Source organism: Pyrgilauda ruficollis, unplaced genomic scaffold (genome assembly GCF_017590135.1).
Source record: "Pyrgilauda ruficollis isolate IOZ18807 unplaced genomic scaffold, ASM1759013v1 scaffold66, whole genome shotgun sequence".
Classification (NCBI taxonomy): domain Eukaryota; kingdom Metazoa; phylum Chordata; class Aves; order Passeriformes; family Passeridae; genus Pyrgilauda; species Pyrgilauda ruficollis.
Genome location: NW_024528377.1, coordinates 3772145 through 3794869, shown reverse-complemented (window position 1 = coordinate 3794869; position 22725 = coordinate 3772145).

Sequence of the window (22725 nt, the reverse complement as noted above, 5' to 3'; positions counted from 1 at the left end):
TAGTGGCTAATGGCCCATAACCCTTATCCAATATGGAGTTGCTAAGCATTTGATCAGATAAAAAGCATGTTTTCAAGCAATCATTATTCAAAGGATCAGACACAGTGATACTAATGTATGATTTTGTACCATGAATAAAACATTTCAGATGATATCCCTCAAAAAAAATCTATATTGGAATTTATATAGGTGAGCAAGGAAGGGTCAAGTGAATTTAACAGGAAGACATAGAGACCTATCTGTATTAAATTAAATGGGTTAATATAAAGCACAGCAAGACAAAGAGTCATGAGTTCAGAATATATGGCCCTATATGTAAGAGTGACATACAGGTTACTTTCCATTCTTCCTCTGGTCTGTCCCCATCCTGTTAAAGAAACTAGTACTATTTCTTCTGAGAAGAGCTTAGCTAGTCAATATTATTGGCAAGACAGGACATAATAGGAGGAATCAAGCTACCAGATGTCCTTTTTAATTCCTGTAGGTAACGTGAGAACACAGGCAGAACGTTGTTGTACGGCCAACCATTCGCCTGTGTAACCCCCTGAAGTACAATGCCTCACCCAGTTCTCCTTCAGGTGCCAGAACACCTCCAGGTGCTTTCACACAGGTGTGCTCAGGCAAGCCAAATACCCCACCCTTCAAACCCACCAGCCAGGATGGGTCATAGGAAGCTGTGGCAGGAAACCATATTAGAGACATCCTCTGAAAGCTGATCCACCCTGAGTCAGCACACTTTCATGGATGTGCTCCTGGAGGCATCCCTGCAAGGGGAAAGCCTTGCCAAATCTCAGACTTTCTAGTCTCATGCACCAGCCACAATGTTTTTTTGATTTTGGTTACTGGCATCAGATTTCTAGTGTACAGTATCCCTCTAATACTACGAGCAATATTTGTTTTTAAATTAAACATTACTTTTCTCTTCCAGAGCATCCCTCAGTTTTCTTTAAGCCTTACCAAAATAACTGATTCCTAATCCTTAGTACAGATAACCAGCTCAAAACAAACAGGCCCTTTTGTAGCATTGACAGTATTACATTTTTAGCATATGATAAGCTTTCAACTAACACCTAGACTTTTCCCAGTGCTCTGAAATGTAGGTGGTAAAAACCACAAAGCTATTTGCTTATCCAATTTTCTGAGTACATCTGCCACATAATGATTTCAACTGCAGAACATTCAAGACTTTGCCCTGGTTTTGCCCAGATCAGGTTTACATGAGACAAGAGAGTGATTCAAACAAGCCTCTGAAATAATTTTTAAATGGTTTTTTGGTTTTTTTGTTTTTTTTTTTCCTGTTTTGCAAGCGGAGAAAAGCAGTGCTTCCCATCAAACATAAATGGAAGGACCCAAACGCAGACCATGGAACAGAGAACATTTTGCATAAGCACCTGCCCTTTTTCCAGGTTTTCATGTCTTGTCCACTCCCACAGAAATGAGAAGCTGATTGAAGCCTTCCACCAGCACAGTTTGGTGTTTTGTCACAGGGGGTGGGCTGGGATTGATGAGGAATGCCATTGGGATGCTGCTTTACAGATGGCGAGCGGCAGAGCCGGCAGCGCTTCCCCGTGCCGGGGAGGAGGCAAAGCCTTCATTAAAACATCAGCTTCCCCCAGAAGCTCATCCTGTCTGACACGCCTAACCTGTGTGCATATGTCAACACAGAGCTCTTGCTAATGTTGCTGAGGCTGTAAATAAGGGTTCAGACTATACTCTGAAGGAGATTAATGAGTGGAGTGCTTCCTTCTCTGCTGGAGGCTGAAGTAGGTTCCCTATTAAGATGCAGTATCTGTCACTGTCAATAGAGACATGCTGTGTGGGTGTGAGGGGAGGTTAAGAGGTGTCTCTGAATCTGGTAATTCCATGCTTTTAAGGGTCTAGCACAGGGGACTGACACACTTGAGCAGCATCAACTTCCTGAAACATGTTTTCCATTAATAGAATAAGTCCAGTAATGTCTGTGGCCAAAGAGGGACAAATGCAGAGGATCTGGAGGTACTCCCTTTTGAAGAAAATACAGAGTTTTTTTCTTAAATGTAGGAAAGGGGAAACAAATAAACTGCTATCCTGTGTATGCTCCATGCAAATTTCAGGGAAGGGAGTAGCTGTTCCCTTCATACCCGTTTAGAACTGTGTTCCTATGACGAAATTCTGTGTCTGCCTTCCTTACCCATGCCCACTTACTTCCTTCCCTGTTCAGATAAAAAACTATTCTTACTTGTAAAACATCCACTTCTCTGATATCAGAATGTCTTGCAGAGCTGTTTCTTCTTTAGCAAGGATTTGATATCATTCTCTGAAGGAAGGGTTATCCATTTTTACATCATGTTCAAGTTTGAATTGTGTGTCCATGAAGAAGGGTCTTAATTCTGAACTCACAAGTCCTTAAACATCTCTGCTCTTGGAGCTGGAGTCAGAAAACAAGATTCTCTATACACAATCCCCAACAATGCCCATGTTGCAGTGAGGATTGCTGGCCAAGATGGCCAGCTCACTCAGCCTGGACCAAGGAAGTTCTTCTTTACATTGTTCAGGACTTTTCTTCTACATATTTGAACCAGAATGACTTTCTAGATCAGAAACTGGCACTATAGAGTTGAATAATAGACACAAACTAATAATCTGTGCATTTCAACACAGATATGTAGCCCACTGGCTCCTCTTAAAACCCCTAAGGAACATAGAAGTTTCTACAAATCAGCCTTTCTTCATTAATTAGATTTGCCTTTTGTCCAATACTTAGAAGAGAGAATAAAATGAATTTAACACACAGGAATATTACCTATTTTTCTCTAATACTCATGTCTCCTTTATGGAAGCTGAAAGAATCTGAGGAACTAATCTAGTATAATCATCAATTTCAAAAGAAAAAACAAAGTGCAACAAAATATTACATTAAGATTTAAGACCTAGTTAACTTTAGCAAAAGCAATCAACTAAAAAATAAAATTAAAAGTTGGAAAGGGAGAAATTGCAGGAAAAAATGGGACCCTATGACAAAACATCACTTCCAGCTTTGCATGTTAAAAATTTATCTCACTTAAGCACCTGGATATGTAGCCCAAAGTCAATGGGAATTACAAAGGGCAGCACCTCTGAATAATAGATCAATTCTTTACCTCTATTCTCAGTTATAGGCAGAAGGCAAATGCTATTTACTCTTCCTCTACACCACCAGCCTTACTGAACACCTTATAGTTCATGCTTTTGTTTTGTATTTTTACTTAGAGAATAAGCCTATTTATTAAAAAAATCTCACCATAAAATGACTATAATATTAGAAAAGCTGCCTACAAATAGCATGTAAGGATTAAGTAGCCTTTGGACACTCCAGAATGTTCTGTCATGCTGCTTGCAAGAGGAACAACTTAGGAATAAAATAGCTCCTAATTTATCAAGAAGATGATAGGTTTATGTATAACATGGCAGTAAGACACACATGTTACTCTACTTTGTGCAGTGATGCTTTCCCAGTCTTGATAACTTCCCTGGAATTGCTCAAAGAGCATCTGGCTCTGGGCACTTGCAGTGGCTGGGAGAATGCTGCTTTCCCTGGCACACAACTTCACTGCAGCCTGAATGCACTGTCTGAGGAGCCAGCTAGCCAAGAGCATGGGATTGTTTCAGCTAGAAAGACCTCCTTTTTAAAAAAAAAAAAAAAAAAAAAACCCAAAAAAAACAAAAACAAAAAAAAAAAAAAACCCAAAAAAAAAAAAACACAAAAAAAAAAAAAAAAACTAAAAAAAAAACCCAAAACCCCAAGATTTTTATGAGCTGCTTCACCCTAATATTAAGCTATTTTCAGAATCTAGGTGCTGGAGAATGGCATCCCCTTTGCCTTCAGCTTATAAGAGGTACAAAATGACCATAAAGTGGGGAAAGGTGATGGTGGCTGTGGATTTTAAAAAAATTCATTATTGAGCATATATTGTTTGAGTGGAAGGAAGAGCTAAGTCAAAGAAACAAACTACAAATGAAACCTTGATGTTGAGTTCATTTTTAGAGATATAAGTAATGCAGTCCAACCCCACCCTTAAAAACCCCAAACTTGCTTAAGTGGATGTTTAAGTGTCCCAGTGAAAAGTTCATATCTGGTTTCCAATAATGTGAAAAAGCAAAAAATTGGTTTTGTTGGCAAAACTGACAAAAAGGACTTCTCCTTACTTTTAGCTACTTGGCTTTTGTCCCATATGGACAGCCAAAGGAGTTTGGTTGATATTTGATCTTCTTCCAGGGATATGGTGTCCAAAATCTCAGGTTAACCCTACTTATTGATCTCAGTTAACAGCTCCAAATGGGGGAGGACTTGGTATAGAATGAATACTACTTTACCTGAATCAAATGTAGGACAATATTATAGGAAAAAAATCAAAATCAATTACTAAAAAAACGAAACAAAACAAAAAACAACAACAAAAAAAAAAAAAAAAAAAAAAACAGAAAACCCAATCAAATTATGTTTGGAGTATGACTGAGGTTTTTGGGTTTTTTTGTTTGTTTTTTTTTAACTACAAATAATTCTCTCCACAAATTTTTTTTTAACAGTTCTTTCTACTTTTACTATGGCAGGTAACTAAAACTGGATTTCACTAGGATGCAACCATGGAAAGAGGAGATGAGTCCCAGGTATTCCACCAAGGATGAGCCTGGGTGTGTGCTGACTTGTGTCACTAGACTGAAAAACTGCTTCATATCAGAATAAACCTTCTTGGGGAGAAGGGAGGTGGAGAGACAGAAATAAAACTCCTGTTCAAATCTCCAGATAGAAGATACCAGAACATAGAGATATAAACCATGTCTTATAGAAGCAGATGTGATTGTAAGACACACACAAATAATCTCTCTTGAGGAAGAAAAGGTATCTCTTTGATGATCTGATATGACTAAAAGACTCAATAGCCTCAACACCTATTGACCCATGTGAAAAACAGGGGCAGATGGTATCAATTGTTATGGTTTTTTTGTAGAAAAAAAAGAGGTAAATTCTCCAAAATTGTCTTCCATACAGTTGCTTGTTTGTTTTTGTTTTTTTAATGAAGAAAATACAGCTACAATAATGTAACTACACTTCCAAAACTGTGGCATTTAAAAAAACCTGAGGAAAAATAAAAAAGAACTGAGAGAGGCTCTCATAGTTGCCAAGCACAAAAATCAGGGAAAAATACTCCAAGTACATAAGGTTAAACTTAACATAATAACAGGTTAAAAACACAGCTGAAAGAATGAAATACAAAGATGAAAGTTTGTTGGAAGGAAAGGAAGCATTTTTATAGTTTTAAAACCATTTCTAAGCCCAAAGTTCATCGTCAGATTACTTATAATAGCAACATGGTGACAGAACTCAAACTGAGTGACATGACCCATTCATTTGAGTTGAAAATAAATGTTTATTTCTTACTCAAGGAAAGAACTGGAAGGAAAAGGGCAATAAAAGTATTCTCTCAAATTTTTTATCTTCAAGTTACTATCATAAATTTTCCTTCCTAAAACAGGGCCCTTTGTCATCTTTCTTGGTTTTGAGCTTACTGAGAGGAAAAAAAAAAAAAAAAGTTATTCCCAACCTTTCAATTTTATGCTGTTCAATCCTGAAGTCCCCATTTTATAAACTACTCAAGCCTTTCTGGCAGGGAAATGAAGCAGCAGTCAATTCCTTAGATGGAGGACTGACAACTGTCAAAGATTAATGGCATTCATGGTTACTGATGTGGCCAACAGCCAGACACCAATTTTTTAGTTTTAACTATGCAGTGCATTAATTTCTGTTTATCTTCTGAGACAACCCCAGGAAACTAAATACCTGCTGAGGGGGGTCTCAGCCTCTTGAGAGTCAGGCCTTGGAAGAGCTTTTTCAACTTTCCTTTCCAGAACTGAATTATATAAAAGACTGAGAGAATGATGTGTGGTTATATTAAACCAGGTGGAAGCAGTCATTCACACAAGTGGAGTTACACAATACTCCCTGGAGTGCTTCCAGAAGGTGATGCCAAATAATATGGAAAATATTTGCATCCCAAGAGACAAAACCTAAATATTAGCTGGAGTTAGGTCTTTACAACCAAATACTGACACCTTTCCCTAGACAAAGATGCCATTCTTTCAACTGGCATTTAGACCTGTCCCTAACTGTACAACTCCTCTTTTCTAACACTAAGTAGAGCTGAAAACCAAAAAAATACACTTTCATATTTCAGATGTTTTGAACCATTCTAGAGCCACTTCAATTAGCCATCCTTGGCACTACACCTCCTGGAATAAAATGACTAGATTGCATTTTGATGCCTAGCATCAAAATGATCCACCCAGCAAAGATCAGTCAGACCTTGCAGTCAGTTTAAACTGAAAGTGACAGATCTACAGGGGCAGAATTTAGGTCTTAGAAAGCGGTTCAGATGATTAAATCCATACAAAAAGACACTGGCGATTTCAATTACTCAGAATCAGGAAAATCATTTCAATTATAATGATTTCAGTAATCATTTCAATGATAATAATTTCAATTACTCAAAATCAGGAAAATAAGAAAATTCACATCATTCCTGTCTAATGAATGACAGGAAAGCAGTGAGGACACTGTGGGCATGACCAGATCCTTGCAAAATCATCACATTCTTGCTCTTTGAAGGTACACTTCTACAGTAAAATATTGCCACCCAAAATAACCATTTTTAAGAATCTAGATCAAGCCAGCTTGTTCAGAGTGTTATTACAAGCATTGCCACAACAGAACAAGTAATTTCAACTGGTCTTTTCCAAATAGGTCCTTGGTGATCAATTTTGAAATTTCCCAAGGTTGGCAGAAATCCTTTGCAGTCCAGAGCCCCGTCCTGTATGGATGAGGAGCAAAGGATTGTTATTCATGCCAACTTAAAACACAAATAAATATTTACTGATGAGGGAAAGCCAGGCAAGAAAGATTCATGAAGGATCTGCAGCACAGGAGAAAGTAAGTAAAAAACTCTCCACAGCCTTAAATTTTTTTTTCCTCTAGCTTACCAATGCCATCAGGACAAGTAAACTAATAAGGCATTCTGAACAAACTCAAATAGCAATTTTTTTCCTGCAACCTTAGCATTACCTACATGATTACTCTTCAGTACACACACATAGACACACACTCACCCACACACACGCACAGAGTGCAACAATTTATTTTAATGTAATGCTGCCCCCTTGTGCTTTTGTATACAAGGAAGTTTTTGTCAATAACCAAGGTTTGTAGCAACTAAAGAAAAGCAAGAAATCGGCCTTTTCCTCAGCTCTGAGCTTTCTCACTGATTCTTTTCATTTGAGCAGTAATATGATCTTGTGCAACACTCAGCAGTCTCAGAGCCTAAGGAAATATGAAAAGTTTATTATCATAAAAGTTAAAGATAAGGTAAAAAGAAAGTATGGCATGTGTAAGTCAAACATGAGAAAGGAAGACAAAGGTCAAATCACACAAAGTTACAATCAGCTACTGAAAATGAGTATAAAACAAATTATTTAATTTCATGCATTGAGTTCTAACCTGTCAACACAAAGAAACAGGTTTTACAGGGGATGGCAAAGAAAAAGTGAGAGGGCAAAATGAAGAAGAGAATTCCACAGCTCAGGAATCAGTCTCCTGCACACCAGGAATCTAGCATCGGTCAGCATTTGCTTACCAACTTTTGGAACTCCCTGACAAACAAACTTGTCAAGTGTCCCATGTTAGAGGCATTATAAACTTCTAAGAAGCTCATTAGATAAAAATATCTCCTTGGGAACATTTGGATTAGAATCGATTATCTGTCAACTGCCCTGGTGGATCCCAAAACCAGGAGCTGTCTGGGAAATTTGTCGTCCTTGAAGAGGGTCCCCCACAAGGTGGCTTGAACCACGAGGATGTGGGACCATTCCACAAGGCACAGTTTGTGGCTGAAGACAAGGAAATTGGTTCTGGTGTTTTTCAAGAATTTTAAATTCTCAAAAATTTAGAAAAGAAATCAAAGCATACAGGCATGATTCAAAGCTATGGATACATAACATCAGCACTTCCAGCCATTCCTTTTGAACTTTACTCAAGTCCTCTGCCCTGAAGAAACTATTTTGTTTGATGATTACTTCCTGAAATCCCATATGAAGGGTAATAAGCTTAGGTGTGTTCATTCAGGTTTTTGATTAGGCAAAGATTTCCTTTGAAAACATCTTTTGTTCTCAAGCTTTGTGAAAGCTAAATGATAGTCAATAGGTCCTTGAAACCATGGCAGAAATGCCTATGCATAACCATCTATGTAGTTATTCTCTGTGTGTTTTGTATTCAGGTTACTGAATACATACATGACATTTAACTGGCCATTTTCCTTCTGAGTCTCACAGCTGAAAAATTTACTCATAAAGGGAACAAAAAAAAAAAGATTATTTGGGTCAAGAAGAGTGTGACAATTCCAGGTAACTTTCAGTAAGAAATTATGAAAACAAAGTTGGAAATATTTTTTTTCCAGTAACTATGAAATGAAAGACATTCCCATTTTAATGTAGATTTAGTTTGACTTACAAACGTACAACCTTTGTATTTAAAATATTTCTATGCTTTAAGAAAGTCAATGGAAGTCAAGAAGCTAAACAAAACCTTTTGTTTCAATCTGAATGACACATTTAATTTGAACTGAAATAATTTGGTTTAGCTTTTCAGAATGTTAAAGGAAAAGTGATCATTTTTAATTTAAGTTGACCCAAGATAATTTTTTATTGTGTATTTGAGCTTGGTCATTGACCTGACTAAAACCTAACATAGTTATTCAAGGAGGCCTGCTATAAATAAGATTTATCTTTAGAATTTCTTTTCTTTCCTATGTTTCATTACATCTTATCTTTCTTATTAATTTTATATACAGAAATTCAGCAGATGTTTTCCGCAAAACTAAGAGACGATGGTGCATTATTAGAATGTGTGAAACAGTATGCAAAGTGCCATCCTCTGTTTTTCTCCTCTCTCTCATGAATGTAGATCTAAAAGTTGGGCATTTTAAAGATGTTGGCACTCTGTTGAAGCAATGTTGGTCATTTTTAAACTCCATGTTCTCACTTCTCAATGTATACATCTCACATAAATTAAATTAACTTGGCCTGTAGCACCAGTGGAGAACCATCCCGTGACAGATGGTCATTTTTAAACTCCATGTTCTCACTTCTCAATGTATACATCTCACAAATTAAATTAACTTGGCTTGTAGCACCAGCTGAGAACCATCCTGTGACAGATGTGACCAAAAAATTTTAAAAACAAAGGGGGGCTGTAAAACGTGTAAAACCTGTTAGGGAGTTGCGTTGTTCCAATGTGACCAAGAAATTAAAAAAAAAAAAAGAGGGGCTGTAAAACATGTAAAACCTGTTAGGGAGTTGTGTTGTTCCAAAAAAGAGATGCTGTGTTGTTAGAACCCTATTACTGAAAATTTTAGACTTTCTGTGCTAACAAACACTAGCCCCCAAGAGAACACTGCATTTGATCTAAAGCCATGGAGAAGTTTTCCAAAATTAAAGGACAGAACTAAGATTATAAGTATATAGTTTTAATAGAAATGTATAATATCACATAATAAAAAACTTAGAGTTTAAAGTTTTAAAATGTACTAATGCATATAAAACAAAGTAGAAGTTTTAAGATGAAAGCTAATCCTTCTTCTTCACCTTCTCCTTCATAAGTTTAGGTAATATTGTATAATCAGATATAAAAAACTCCACATTGCAAGCCACAAATAGTTAGTTATTAAGTTAAAAGTGAAAATTATTTAAGTGTAAGTAACAATAATCTAATTTATTTAAATCATTAAGTAATTAATTTATTAATTAAACAGTTTATACTTAAAAATCTGGGATCTGGAGAGATGTAGACAACAGTTCAGTCACACCTGGGCAAAACTCAGTGCAGACAACAAGCTGACTGGCTGCCTAGTATTTTGCCCAACAGCCATTGCAGTAGTGGTTTTAAAACTGTAATTCTTCCTTCAATTAATTCAGTTTAAAAAAAAGAAAGTTCTATTCCTTTCAGTGACAATGTGGCTTTTGGCTATTGACAGTCCTGCAGAAAAAGCTCATGAATGAAGGAAAAGTTACTCTGTTCTTTCTAAGCAATACATAATTCCTTCTTCTTCACCTTCTCCTTCATAAGTTTAGGTAATATTGTATAATCAGATATAAAAAACTCCACATTGCAAGCCACAAATAGTTAGTTATTAAGTTAAAAGTGAAAATTATTTAAGTGTAAGTAACAATAATCTAATTTATTTAAATCATTAAGTAATTAATTTATTAATTAAACAGTTTATACTTAAAAATCTGGGATCTGGAGAGATGTAGACAACAGTTCAGTCACACCTGGGCAAAACTCAGTGCAGACAACAAGCTGACTGGCTGCCTAGTATTTTGCCCAACAGCCATTGCAGTAGTGGTTTTAAAACTGTAATTCTTCCTTCAATTAATTCAGTTTAAAAAAAAGAAAGTTCTATTCCTTTCAGTGACAATGTGGCTTTTGGCTATTGACAGTCCTGCAGAAAAAGCTCATGAATGAAGGAAAAGTTACTCTGTTCTTTCTAAGCAATACATAATGTTCATATACTTTCATTTCTGATGTTGTGGGCCTTGAAAAATTAACTTTAATATTAATATAATGTGAACTTTAATATTGCAGTGCTTCTAAGTTCTTTCAGTTACCCTAATTGATTTCACTTGGATCCTTTTCAGGTTCTGTTCTTTTCTATTTTTCAGCCTATCTTCTATTTTTCTCACTTTTCTCTATTCTTTCTGTTTTTCAGTCATTTCAGATCTGTATTCTCAGATAGATATGCATTTAAAAAAGCTTTTCTATAGTTACTACTACCATTATCATTAAAGGCTTGCATGTATCTTAGCACTTTCTTCCACCATTTCAAAAAGGCATGTAAGCAAGGAAATTATTCAAGGTGTCTCTCTTAGGGGCCCTGACTTGTGGCAAAAGCAAAATCCTCTGGGGGCAAACCACAGCAAAAGAAAACTTAGATTAGTTTAAAATTGGTTTCTGAAGTGGTCTGTGACATTACACTGCCTGTACTAGGATTTTTGTGAAATTAGGCTCCTCATCTAAACCAAATCATTTAACAATTAGGGATCAAAGTTGGGCTGTATGAGTGCCCCCACCCCGCCCCTCGAAATGATGAAAAATTCACATTAGCAGGCACTGTGCTACCTGATCAAACACTTAACCTGTTACAATATGAACTCTGAAATAAAAGACCACAAAGTTAATTACCAGTAGTGTGAGAAAAGCCAGGTAGTCCAAAGCAAACTTTTGGACAAGAAGTACTGCGGCAGCAAGTGACACAATTGAGCCAATCTAAACAACTCCTGAATCTGCTCGGCACACTCTGCATCAAAACCTGCCTCTCCTACTAAAACCAAGGAGATTTGCTCCATTTAGAGAGTGGGGACCTTTGTTTTTATTTCGAAGTCAAACTCGGGACCAAGGCATTTGTGTGATGGCACTGGAGCAAAGCTCTCACTGCTGCCATGGCACTGCTCAGACACCAAGTTTTGCTGCCCAAGTCACATTCTGACACCACTCTGGTACATGACAGCTTGAATGTCTGTGTTAGCTTTGTAGCCAGGAGCGTGCAACGGTGGAGATGCAGCTGGAAATTGGGTTTTATCTCATCTTAGCCTGGGATCTCCAGTACTACTTCAAGTTATCTGGGATGAAAAGTAAAACCTTTCCTAATTGCTTGTGTATTTCTGCTTCCAGTCTTCCTCTCAAGAAACCCACAAACAACCAACCAAAAAAACAACAGAAATAATATCAGTACTTTTCCTGTCTTTTTCCTCTGTGAAGACAAAAATATATTTTTTAAATTCTTATTTGACCTAGGCAATTTATAATAGTAATAATGATAAGTAATGATAATAATAATTATAAATAATGATAACAACAATAATTATATCAATAATAGCTATTAAAATAATAATATAACAATAATAATTATAATAATAATTTTAGTAATAACAATAATTCTCCTGTATTCTACTTCTGAGTGAATCTGAGGTAAGCGATAATTGAAAACATGCAGGATCTACTTTATGAAAAGCCAATTAAAAAAAAAAAAGACCTAAACCACTGCTCCTTACAATAAACCAGAATTCTTGTGACAAATTTGAGAATTAAAAAATTGAGATGGATGTTGAAAAAACCAGTTTTTAGTTGTGATATCTGATGGAGTACCACGTAGTCTCCCAAGACACAAGTCTTATTGCATGAGTTTCTTAAAACAATGCAAAGCACTCAAGAGTAGAGTGTAGGGAACACTCTAAATTGGTCCCCTGGGTAAGGACTAGCTGACCTAATTGGTATTTCCCATCTTTAATTTATGTGATCATACAGTATGCTGTTATCTTTTCATTACATTAACCCATAGGGTCAAACATTCCTCTGGTGGAGTTCCATTGGAACAAGCAGATTTGCACCAGGGCTTGGTTTGGCCCACACCACTTAAATCTGAAATGAATTTCAAACAGAGCTGTAATCAGCCTTGCAGAGTAATATTATTCTCAAGGAAGGAGAACATGTGGTTCCCCTGTATGAAAGGCAGATACATTTATCAATGCAAACTTTATAAAACATAATACCCATCAAATACTACATGCCAGAACAGCACTAAACTACTTAGAGTGGTAAATAAAACATTAGGTTTGGAAAAGTATTTGGATTCTTCTTCACATTATTGCAATGTTTTATTCATGTTCCACTTACATATTCCCTTCATTCTGATAATCTAAGTGACCAGCATGTGATGAAACTGCTCAGTTCTCCAGAGCTGTGCTTCCTTTGAGGTTGAGGTGCTCCTCTGTCACCTTCAGGGCAAGATGAATGCCCACCGTGGCAATCTCAGTTTACAAAGGTGTGCCTTTTAATTAATCTATCTTTAATTCATCTAGCACTGTCTGTACACCAGGCCACACCACTAATGTCCAGTCAAACACAGCTAAGTTCTGGAGCAACTTCAGAGGACAGTTTCTGCAAAATGGCAATTATCAGTTTTTGGAAAGTAAGAAGAAGGGACAGTCCAAAATAGCTTTCTTAGGTGATTTACCAATGAGGCAGAGATGACTTTAATAAGCCTGGACAACAATTTTCTCTTGTTTTCTACTTTTTTTTTTTTTTTTCAATTCTTGTTCTATCAATTAGGGAATTCAAAGTATCTTGACCCACCAATCTGATTCTGCCTCAAAAATGCCAAGTAGGTGTAAGTAAATGTTGGCCCTTTGCTTGTTCATCTGTCAAATCACTTTGGAATCTTCCCGAAATTATTGCGAGTCACCTCCTGGTAGTTATGACACTAAGTTATATATGCATCATGAAAAACTAGGTATTAAATGAGTTGCTAAAAAATGTTCCATCTAAACTGACACGTGATGGATAGACTGACAAAAGGTTTCATATGCAATCAGGCAAGCAACAATCCAATTCTCTCCAGAAAAGCCAAAACCCTGCTGAACCAGAACACAGCTCGGGTTCTGCAGTGAAACTGCCTCTCAGAAGCTGCTGTTACCTTTGGTTTCAAGCCTTTGGCACCAAAGACACATTAAATTATTAGGAAGGATGACAGAGGAGTGTCATAGAAGATGTAGATTATGTTTACAGGGCAGGGACATCAGGGGACCTTCTGGTTTCTCAGCCTGCACCCATGGTCTGGGCACATCCAGTTCCATGCAGCATCTCACCTCATGCCAAAGGACTTGGAATTGGAGCAGGACTGGAGCTTTCCAGAGCCAGCTGCAGGAGCTGTTCTCTTATTTTGTCCGTTTATGTCTTCTAAAGGGGGTGCTCAGAAACTGAAATTCTGTTCATGGTTAAGAAAAATTGCCTTTAACCCTACTCAAAGTTCTTTAAATATGTTCATCTCCATGAGGACAGACACCAAGGACCCATCAATAGAATCCACAGGAAACAACAAAAGGGGGGAAGTCAGAGCTTTGTACAAATGGGGCTGCAAAATGTGCCTATTATTCCTTGGCATAGGAAGTTACAACAGACACTGTATTAATTTATCCTAAAAGTTGGTTTCTTTCTGTTTCAAATTTTGTTTTCTTTTTGTCAAGAGCAAATATTAATATTTTTCTTTGAAAATGAAAATAAATGTGTGAGTTTGTGTTCTTTTCTTGTCATTTTATTTCCATAGCTTGAGAAATAAGCTACTTTTAATCTTGTTTCAGGAAAAAGAAAAAAAAAACAAGTGAAGATTCTGATATGAAGAATGAAATTTCACTGATAATTACTGCACATCAAATAGGTGTATAAAGCCCAGTGTGTAAAATTCTTTCATCATTTGGGAAAAAAAAAATAAATAAAAGCCCTGAAAAATCTATGAACTGTCAAGAAGCAGGGTGGGAATTACAAAGCTATCCTATCTGCCTTACCAAAGGGTTACTGCATCAAGTAACTTAGAAGTTACAGGCGCACATCACTGCTGAGGGAAAAGTAATTTGTTGTAATCATTTTTAATTATAGTTATTCTTAATTATCTTTGCTGTATGTTTAAACATTAAAATACAAACAGTACTGCCATAGCACAGATGGCTGGTGCCTGCCATGCAGACTGTCAAGCTCCATTTAAACACCACTGTCATTTTTCCCTACAATTGTAACTCACAGTAATAATGCACTTTCTATGACACATAATATTCATGTTTTAAGAAGAACACCTACCATGAAGTACCTAAACAAAGACAAGACAAAGACCCCATTCTACAAGTTCCTCTAGAACAAAGACATCTGAAGCCTGAACCCAAAATCTGGTTGTTCTGATGAAATCCTATTGAGAAGAGAAAGGCCATTAGATAATTCTGGTTGTAAGCAGCTGGGGTCAGAGTGGTACAGCACCTTCTACAAAAGGAACAGAAAGAAATTGCTATATTTGATAAGCATTCCTCTTCAACTGTATTTTCTTTTGTCTTTGAAGATGTTTCACAAAAATACTAGGTGGGAGTTTTGTTCTCTCTGTGCTTCTGTATGTGTCAAATGCAAACATTTTTTTCCTAGGAAAAGTTCCTTGCTGGGTTTAGTTGGGATGTTAAAAAACCACTTTCCACAAAATAAATGTTTCTAAAATGAGATCACTTAAGTGCTAGAGAATCCTTTTTTTCCTGTGAAACCTCATAACCATTTCACACAGATCCTCAACCCAAGGACATAAAAATAAGTTCAAAATCATGAGTGAGAAAAAAACTCAGTATGGAGAGACAAACAGTGCTTCAAAATTGAATTCAGGGAGATACAGAGTGAAGGAGAAAAACTAAAGAGTTGCAAATTTAAGTGATCAAGAAGAGATTGTGCCTGATCAAGAAATTCTTCAGGGAAATTTGAAATGTGCAACTGACTAAAGATACTTTCTGGTCATTGGTTTGAAACACTCGCTAGAAGAATAAAGGATACACCATAAAAGATTTATCAGTGAGTGCAAAAACAGCAGGAAAACTGAAATAGTTAATGGTATTATAATTGTTAAATGGGGGAGGAAACTGCAATAAAGCAGTGGAGCACATACATATTTGTAGTAGTCTGTTATTTACTTTGCTGCTGTTTCTACAACTTTGTCATCTTTCTGTCATGGAAGTGGTCCCTTGCTCTTCCTAGAAACCCCACTTAGCTTCGTTCCAGCTCTTCTGCCAACCACACATGTTATATATTTGCATGATTCCTTCACTTTTGTGGCCAGGTATTTTTACTCTTTCATTCCCTGTTTCTGCAGGTTCTCAACAATGCAGGATTTCCAGGACAGAACCCTATTTGGATGATCTAGACAGACAGCATTCCCATCTCACAAAGAAAAATACAACATGAATGTTTTTCCATGGCAATAGTACTTGCATCAGAGGAGAAAAAATTAGCCAAATGCACAATTAATTTGAGAAGAGTCCATTTGAAACCCAGGTAGAAACAAGAATTGCTCTGAATTTGAGGGTCCGACTCAATTCCAAGAGGTGAAAATTCCTTCTGGATAAAGCTTTATTCCCACTTTCAATAGAGAGCTGAAGAAGGGACATGGATTTTATGACAGGTCTTTATTTAATAACACATCTAGTATAATAAGACAGACTTGCTGATTTCACTCAGGCCCCACTACCATGTGAACATGAGCAGGAAAAGCATCACCTAAATGAACACTTAGTAACAGTGAAACATTTCCTGTTTGGGATTTGTACATTTCCATCCACATCACATTTATTGGAGCCCTGAATGCTCATTATGCTCCTCTGTCAGCATGCTTTAGTTAATTAATGCTTGCTCCAGAAGAAAGCCAAGCTCAGCCTGCAAAGCCCCTTACTCCATGCTTGGCCTCAGTACTGCAGGCATCCTTCACTATTTTCTGCTTTTATTTGAAGGCAAAGTTCTACAAATGGGCTCATTTTTTTCTTGGGAAATGGGCATGTTTTATGTCTCATCTCTCATATGTCATCAAAAAGATATCATGTAGTAGTTTCTGACCTGGTTTGAAAGTCTCCCTATTCCATTATCAATTTGCTGAGCCTCCTACTGCCACATTGTATAGTTTTAGTGTTAATTTTTAATACTATTTTCATGCATTTTTAAGGTAAGAGTGTTTTTTCTTAACTAGAGTGCAATAATAGCTTCTCAATATTAAATAAATAATGTTACAGTGCTGAGACAATTATGACTTTTTGACAGTGTTGATATATTAATGTTGCAGCTACAGAAATTCATCTGTTTCATGCATTTTATGGGCACTTTTTTGTTCTTTATCCTTATTTTTTGATTTTTAAGAAATTAAAGTTGCCCAATTGCCAAGACATTTCTCTCAGGCCAATAGTTACTTTCACTTCCTGGGCTGGATTTATTTTTTTTTTTCTTTTTAACTATGAATCAATTCAACACACAATATCTACTTCCATTTCCAAAAGATCTATAGCAAGATTCTGAGAAAAAAAAATAAAAATACAGAAGTGATGTTTTATGAATCAGTCTCCTTTTGATGTTAGGGAGTGGGATTAAAACCTTTGTGGAAATTCAACATGGTGTTGTCATAAAATCCAAGCCAGTACAAGACCCCAGGAGGCTTTACAGGTCTTGTGTCCTTCAGAAGATTTTATCTGAATGAAAATAGTTTGTGTGAGTGAAACCACCAGGTGCACATCCACTTCCTAATAAACCTCAAAACAAACACACATGTAGGGGAATGGGACACATGGGTTTTGCCAAGCTTAAACCTTCAGAATAAAAGTTAAGAAACTTGCTCTGAAGACATATATAAAATGCTACTTGACATAAAAATTGAAGTTTTAGTTCAGTAGGAAATCCTAACCTCCACTCCTCCTCCCTCCCACCACTGCTTCCATGTCCCTCCTCCAATTTTTTCAGGTGAATTTATGCTTTTTCTTAAAAAAAATAATCTTCAAATTAATTTTCATCTTGATTGCTAAAAATGAGAGCATAGTAGAAGTTATCAGATATATGAGAGCTCCATAGATTTTTTTTTAAATAAAAATTACAGTCATTTCAATATATTATCTGAGGATAAAAATTCCAGACAACAGTGGGGTTTCTAAGTTTAATACAGGTCATGGGGATTCGGTGCCCTCTTAAAACACCTTCAAGAGATTTTTGGATATGACTGAGCAATAAATATATTCAATCCTTACCTAGAGGACTCCACTCAGAAACAATGAGACTACCTCAGTGAAAAGTTCCTATGCATTACTCTGGTGCATCAATATGCACTTTCCTTTGCTCATGTTCTCCCCTGTATCCCTTATTCTCAGCCATGCTGACTTTTAACTTGCACTGTTAGTAAAAAAGCTGAATTGGGAGCATTAGAATCTCCCAACTGATCTTTTTTTAAAATATAAAGTAAAGTTAAAAACCACTTCAACAAAGGGTAAAGCACTCTTAGAAGCTGCAGACCCAGGCAAAGGTCAGCTTTAAATTAGAAGCCACCTCCATTTGGGGCAGGGGGAGGAGAGCAGCGGGAGGAGTCCAGGAAAACTAAAAAGGAACAAAAAAAATGGTAAGAAGAAAAAAAAAAATGAAGACAGTAAGTAGTTTAACGTTTTCTCTAAAATACACAGGCCACATTACGTAAAAGATGATGCTTTTCTGCTCAAGGAGAACACCATCTACCTATAAAATGTTCTCTGAATGTGGAAAGGTCACAAAGCACCCAGGGCAGCATCCTCAAATGATGGCAATGGCAAAGCCATGTCTTTCCCATTAAAATCAGTGAGATTTAGCATCCTTGCATCCTTCTCCTATGCTGATTGCCCACTGCTGAGGATCAAAGGCACCAGCTTCAAATATTACAGATTTTACCTGAGAAAAATATAATTTATTGTTCTTACAAATGCCCTTAGATGCAGTTGGCATGTAGTCCACATGAATCCATGAAACATCTCTACCTTCAGACACAGCAGAGGGAGTTGGAAATTAAACAGCTTTGGTTGCAAAAACACTCATTAAGAAATTGGAGGAAAAGCAACTCTTTAAAATCATGATTTTCCATGGTCTGGATGGTTGAGATGAATGCTTGCAAATTACAGTGCAGATCCATATTTAGATATCTCATCAGTGTGGCCTGGGTTCCAGAAGCGGCAAGCTTTCCAGCAACTCCAACTGGACTCAAATTTCAATTCTCAGCACTTCTGAAAAACCTTTTCACTACTTTCTGTGTCTGAATATAGATTTAGAACCGAAGTTCAAGTAGGTTCTAAATTCAGTTCATATTTATGTACCTTAGGATCTTCCCTGAAAACCAACCACAGCGGATTTTTTTTCCTGAAGCCAAATTAAAGGCTTACTAAAGGTTATGAAGTTGCAAATATTGCACCATAAGAGGTAGTTCTAATTGGCCTGTGCCTCCCTGAGGACATATTTACATAGCAATTTCTCAGAATTAACCCTTACAAATTAACCTCTTGCAGGAGTCACAGTAGCCAGATGAAAGATTATGGCCACACACATAAGTGAATACAAAAGCCATAAATGGCAGAGGCTAATTCCTAATAAAAAATTATAGACTTTTTAGCTTCTTTAACATCACCTGTCTCAGTGCACTGACCCATTTTTTATAGATATGGACAACCTCAGCACAGTGGTATGATACCATAATTCTGCTTTTACAGGTTGGAATGTAATGGTGTCTGCTACAGAGAGATAAACTTACTTCTTCAAGGTCAGTGATCGGTGTTACACCTAGATCATCTTCCTTCCACGTCTAGATCTTAGTCTGAAAGCTGCTTTGGTGCCTGCAAAGGCACTGGAGCAGATACAAGTGTCCCAGCACACAAATCCTGCTTCATTTCTGCTGTCCTTTTTTTTTTCTGCTTAAAACCAGGCTTGACATCGGCAGAGAAAGTTAAAATGTTTCCAGCATACAAGTGCCCAAACTAAGGGCCAGAACATTTGGGATCAACAAATCCGTGCCAATTTACATGAGCCATGGATTTGGCACCTACTGTCTACCAAGAGAAAAGGTGCATAGATATTCCATGGCACCTCTGATCACTGGACTGATGGCTTAATTGTCATGTTCCTCTCTCTGGTGGGGCCCCTGTGCCAATTAAGGAGGCTCAACTGTTTTTCAGAAATTATTTAAAAAAAAAAAAAACCAAAACCAAAAACTTAGGCAAAACTTAGGCAAAAAAAGTGCCTCCTAAAAAAAAAAAAAAAACCAAAACCAAAAACTTAGGCAAAACATCTGTGTGCCTCCTATGTGCTTATTTATTCATTAAATGAATCTCTTTGTTAGATAGAGTATTTGCTAATGGAAGCAGATAAATCTTTTCATTCCCTTTTTACACTTTGAGTTTGATTTGCAGTCAATGGGGGAATGGCAAACTTGGATTGAGGGGGGATATCAGAAGCCAAGGAAACAACTTGCACTCAGTTCATTTTATTCCATTGCTTAAAGCAACTCTGTTTGATAAAAGAGCCATTAAATATGGAAAACTGCACACAACATGCTCAGTGCATTGTGCTGAATAAAAGAGGCAACGCAGTGCCTCTCACAAAGACCCACATGGTTTTTTTTTTCCCTCTTTCTCTGTTAAAAGAGCAAAAGATCAGCACATTTCAGGATCAATCCAGACAGGAGAGTCAAGCCCAATCATAACTCTAACTCCTAATAAACCTGAACTGCCTATAAAATTGCTGATCAGAATTCCCTTCAAACCTGTAGATGTTCAGCCTGGGATTAACTCCAACTTCATACCAAAACCTGCAGATAGGTTGACTTAAGATCAAACACTTAGGCAAGCAGTGATATTTTCATTGCTGTAATAACATACTGAGGGAGTTCATGCTGGGAAGACTAATTAGTATCCAGTGCCATAAACCTCCAATGAGCACTGAAAACACAGGAGAGTTGAGCAGAAGATGCTCACAAAGAACAGAGAGCACAGGGCTTGAGGAGAAAGGCACACAGCAAAAATCTACAAGCCAAATGCTGCAGGAGTGGGAGCATGAGGCCACAACACCACCCCATGATACATTCCATAACACCAGACCCTACTCACTGAGAACCACATTTGTGCTCTCCATGCCTCTGGACCTGCAGCCCTTCCCTGAGCACATGGATTACACGAATTCATGCATTGTTTTCCAGGACTTGGTTCCATAATGTTACTGAGCTCACCCTTGAGATGCAACTTGAAAGGCAATGCAGACCATAGACTGCACCATGAAAAGAAAATTTGGGCATGCTTAACTCGCCCAGCCACAGCACTCTGTGTTCTTTCATTCTTCCCCTTTTTTCACCCCATCTCCTGCTCATCCTCCTCCTTTAATGCACCTCTCACCATCTGGGTCACCAGAAAAAAAAAATCATATTCACTCTTTGCTTCCTTCTTCAAGGCTTGAATCAAACAGCTAATACTCTGATTCCTGAGGAATCTTAGGTTCCTTGCCACCAAGAGCCTAGCCTAGAGTTGTTTCACTTTACAGTTAACACACAAAAAAAAGCTAACCCTTGAGTAAAATAAACAAGCTGCAGGCCTGCGTGGACGGTAGAATTGCTGAGGATTTTTCCAACCAAGAAAATAATTTGACTTTTTTTGCCATCAACGACTTTTATGCCAAGAGTTATTGTACTTTGAGCATTCAGCAAGGGGAGGAAAATGCAAGTTCTCTCAACATTTCATAGACTCTACACTAAAGGAATTGAGTCACTTTGCTTCACATTTTGAAGATACTGCTTTTGAAAACTGCTGCCTTCCTTAGGTAATATTATTTTCACACAAACCCAGCCAAGCAAGAAGGTCTGCAAATTTTATACTTGCTGGCTATAATCACTTCATTGTAAATATACCTTGTACTGAAGTTACTCTGGATCATTTAATTGAGGTAAATCTGTTAATTCTTTTAATAAATCTTAACACCGTAATTGTACTGTATTTTTTAAATCCTTACCAAGACTGATATGACTGTAAGAGCTTTTTGGAACAGATGGTTGGTTCTTGCGTGTGGTGCTTTACTTCACCAGTTTTCTCCTTTTTTTTTTTTTTTTTTTTTTTTTAAATTTACAGCACATACTGTTAACACTTGACCTGACATATTCCTTTGAATAATTATTCTGGTATCCTTAAAGCAAAGGAAAAAAAAAAATCTGAGATTTTTATCCCTCTTAACAACCTAAATGTAATTTAAGAAAATAACAAATGTCAAACTTGCTTGTAAATAACACATGATAGGCTTGAGTGTTTTCCTCCAAAAGCTCTGGTTCTGCCTTCTGTACGTGCTACCTCTTTAGGTGGGTGACTTTAGCAAATAAAGAGCTGAACCCATGTGGCACAGAGCAACCTCAGGAACCGTGAGCAGTTCAATTCCTTGGTGGAGTTTCTCAGTGCATCACAGGATTGGATCCTCAGTTCTCTTTTGGTGCTACCCAAGTGAGTAACTGGTGACACTCCTTGACTGAGGGACAGCTACTTCAGTGGGGAAGTATTAAAAAGCAGAAAATACAAAAGACACTTTTAAACAATGCTGTGAGATGTTTATAGCTGCTCTCCCAGCAATGGAGTATTTCAGGACTTGGTGTTACCAGAAGAGAGTCCAATAGGGGGGAAAAAAAGGAGCAAAGAACAGTGTCATGCACATCTACAGCATTTAACAAACCTCCTCACTTACTCCCAGGTAACTGCAAGTATTTCAGTCAGTCACTTTCTTTGTAGACCCTGTGCTCAGATTTTAGAGAGGTATCATTCTTTCTTTCCTTCCTTTTGGCTGTGAGGAGCATAAAACTCTGATTTTACAAGCGTGCCGAACTGTTCCTCCAAATCACGGCCAAGCAGAACTGCAGGAACCCACTTGATATGAGCATACCCAGGGAAGGCTCAAATAAAGGTGTATGAAATTTCTTTTGCATTTCTAGACTAGACAAGAACAAACATTATTGAATATCATCTTATTTATCTCTTCAAGTGCAGCTTTCAGGGGTGTGGCAAGAGGGCATTTGCTGTCACATAATACAAAAAAATTACAAGCAAATAGAAAAACAAAGATCATTAAATAAATAGATAATGACAAAATGGGTCTATGCAGGTGAAATTTCACCTTTTGAGGTTCACCCAGGCTGGAGATGATTCTGAGATTTCATCCTTGTAGTTACATAGCAGTATTTCACAAGATTGTGAACATTCCTCCTCTCCAAGAAATTCTGACATCAGAACATCTGACGTCTTAGCTCTCAAGAAGGAAAAACAAAACAGGCTCTAAATTATCAACTTCTCCTA